Raw genomic sequence first — 3,567 nt, 5'->3', positions numbered from 1 at the left:
AATAAATAAATGACTGATTTCCCTGTGAAACAACAACTCACTCCTCCAGCCAGCATCACTGGAACTTCTTATTCTTGGGGATTCTCCTTGGAGCTAAGTATGTTCTCAATATCACAATACAAACCCTATTCTCTCTTCTAGTTAAATTTCAGATCCCTTCTACCCATTAGGTTTTCTACATTATTTCATTTGTTAATATGTCTCCTTTTTCTCCACTTTTTTAAAGAGCTGAGGGTCTCACTATGTTGTCTATGCTGCAACACAATGATTATTCACAGGCACGATCATCCTACAAGCAGCTGGAACTACAAACAGGCAGGCACCACTGCATCTGGGCTTTACTTCTTTGGCTTTTGTTTTGACACCTAACTATGGCATCTTACTCACTAACCATTACTGAATATTGTAGAACTTATATAAGAGCTGTAACTACAGCAATGTAGTAAAAAAGGAAACCCTCCTTTTGAGAGGATTATACTCTTTCAGGAGACTGAACAAGTACATAATAAATAACATTAAGGAAAACACTAAGTCAACTGACAAGTGAACTTTTTTTTTTCTTTTAAACACAGGGTTTCACCATGTTGGTCAGGCTGGTCTTGAACTCCCAACATCAGGTGATCTGCCCACCTTGGCATCCAAAGTGCTTGGCTTACAGGCGTGAGCCATCATGTCCAGCTGTGAACTTTTTTTTTCATGAGACAGTGTCTCACTCTGTTGCCCACACTGGAGCACAGTGTTATAATCATGGCTCACTGCAATCTTTATGTCCTGAGCTCCAGGAATCCTCCTACTTCAGCATCCTGCGTAGCTGGGACTATAGGAATGCATTACCATGCCCAGCTAATTTTTGTATTTTTTTGTAGAGACGGGGTTTCACCAGGCTGATCTTGAACTCTTGGGCTCAAGAGATCTGCCAGCCTCAGCTTAGCAAAGTGCTAGGATTACGGGGGTGAGCCATTGCATCCAGCTGATTTTTGTAAATTTAGTAAAGACAAGGTTTCACCCTATTGGCTAGGCTGGTCTTGAACTCCTGGCCTCAAGTGATCCGCCTGCCTCAGCCTCCCAAAATCCAAAATGCTAGGATTACAGAAGTGAGATACTGTGCCTGGTCAGTTTTTTTTTTTTTTTTTTTTTTTGCATAGAATTTTATTGTTCTTTCTTTTTTAAATATTTAATTTCTTTTTAAAAATATTATTATTATTATTATCATTATTATTATTTTGACACGGCATCTAGCTCTGTCACCAGGCTGGAGTGCAGTGGGTGATCTCAACTTACTGTAACCTCTGCCTCCTGAGTTCAAGCAATGCTCCTGCCTCAGCCTCCCAAGTAGTTTGGACTACAGGCGTGCATCACCACTCCCAGCTAATTTTTGTATTTTTTAGTAGAGATGGGGTTTCACCATGTTGGCCAAGCTGGTCTCGAACTCCTGACCTCGTGATCCACCCGCCTCGGCCTCCCAAATTGTTGGGATTACAGGCATGAGTCACGGCGCCTGGTCCAGAAAGAAACTGTAATCCAATCATTGGCCATCATTTTATGATAGTCTTTTTTCTTTTTTTTTTGATGGAGTCTTGCTTTGTTGCCAGGCTGGAGCACAGTGGCACGATCTCGGATCACTGCAACCTCCACCTCCCAGGTTCAAGCAATTCTCTTGCCTCAGCCTCCAGAATAGCTGGGACTACAGGTGCATGCCACCAGGCCCAGCTAATTTTTGTATTTTTAGTAGAGGCAGGGTTTCACTATGTTATCAGGATGGTCTCGAGCTCCTGACCTCGTGATCCATGACCCTAAATAAATATTTTTTAAAGCAAATGAAAAGCTGTCAATATGGCCTCAGATCTGGTCCCTGCACTCCTCTGCATCCGAGCAGGGCTGGTCTTTGCCACCTGTATTTTCCAGGCTTCATTTAGTTGGCATCAGGATGGTTTTGGTCAGTGGGAAGCACTGGGAAGAGGTTGTCCTGGGCAGTGTCTTATAGCAAGGGCAGTTACTTCCTCCTTTGCTCCAGCTCTTCTATGGCTGCACCTCCTGGTAAACAGGTCTGGGGTGGTTCCAGCTTCTGTCAAGGGTCCCCAACTACTTGAGTGCCCCATCTGAATACTCATCACTTTCACTGCCTTTTGTATTAGTCCATTCTCACAATGCTAATAAAGACATACCAAAGACTGGATAATTTATAAAGGAAAGAGGTTTCATTGACTTGACTCACAGTTCCACATGGCTGGGGAGGCCTCACAATCATGGCAGAAGGTGAATGAGGAGCAAAGGGACTTCTTACATGGCTGCAGACAAGAGAGTGTGTTCAGGAGAACTGCCCTTTATAAAACCATCATCTCTTTTTTTTTGGTGGGGGGGAATGAGAAAATAACTTTATTTCATTGTGGGGAGTGAGCTGATGTCCAGCCTCAGAACTTCTGGAACTGCTTCTTGGTGCCCATGGCCTTGGTGATCTTGAGCACGTTGAAGCGCACAGTCTTGATCGGGGGCCAATACTTGCCCACTGTGACGATGTCATCAATCTGGATGTCCCTGAAGGAGGGGGAAGAGTGTACAGACATGTTGTTCTGGCACATCTTGAAGCGGTTGTACTTGTGGATGTAGTGGAGGTAGTCTCGGTGGATGACAGTGGTCCTCTGCATCCTCATCTTGGTCACCATGCCAGAGAGGATCTGCCTTCGAATGGGGACATGACCAGTGAAGGAGCATTTCTTGTCAATGCAGGTGACCTCAGTAGCCTCTTTGAGTGTCTTGAAGCCCAGACCAATGTTCTTGTTGTACAAACTTCTCCTTGCCAGTTTCTCCCAGCAGGACCCTCTCCTTGTTTTGAAAGATGGTCGGCTGCTTTTGGTAGGCACGCTTGGTTTGAATGTCTGCCATCATCCTGGTGGCCTGAAAAAAGGAAAGCAGCGGTGGCGTCTAGGTTTCCTTATCAACTACAAAGCCATCAGATCTTGTAAGACTTATTCACTACCACCAGAACAGCACAGAAAAACCCACTCCCATGATTCAATTACCTCTCACTGGGTCCTTCCCATGGCATTTGGGGATTATGGGAGCTACAACTCAAGATGACATTTGGATGGGGACACAGCCAAACCATATTATCTCCATAAATAATTCATTATTTCAAATTCCCTCTTTTAAGTACTTTGAAAAAATTCTGTTTCCTAGTAGAACCCTGACTGACATGCTGCATGCCATCATCCTAGCATTATTTTTTTAGCATACTTTCTTCTTCTCCTCCTCCTCCTCCTCCTCCCCCTTCTCTTTCTCCTCTTTCTCCTCCTTCTCCTTCTTTTAAATGAAGTCTTGCTCTGCTGTCGGGCTGGAGTGTAGTGATGCAATCTTGGCTCATTGCAACCTCTGCCTCCAGGGTTCAAGCGATTCTCCTGCCTCAGCCTCCCAAGGAGATGGGACTATAGATGTGTGCCACCACGCCCATCTAATTTTTGTATTTTTAGTGGAGACAGGGTTTCACAATGTTGGGCAGGATGGTCTCAATCTCTTGGCCTCTTGATCTGCCCCACTGGGCCCCCCAAAGTGCTGGGATTACAGGCATGA

General features: G+C 44.7%; 1 pseudogene; it reads right to left on the bottom strand.

Moving 5' to 3' along the window:
- Positions 1-2,411: 2,411 nt before the first annotated feature.
- On the bottom strand, positions 2,412-2,916 carry LOC116547819 (annotated as a pseudogene).
- Between the last annotated feature and the right edge of the window lie 651 nt (positions 2,917-3,567).

The sequence above is a fragment of the Sapajus apella genome, unplaced genomic scaffold (assembly GCF_009761245.1).
Source record: "Sapajus apella isolate SASKATOON/1434 unplaced genomic scaffold, GSC_monkey_1.0 scaffold4885, whole genome shotgun sequence".
Lineage (NCBI taxonomy): Eukaryota > Metazoa > Chordata > Mammalia > Primates > Cebidae > Sapajus > Sapajus apella.
The sequence above is the reverse complement of the archived record's forward strand: the minus strand, read 5'-3'. Positions and strand labels throughout refer to the sequence as shown.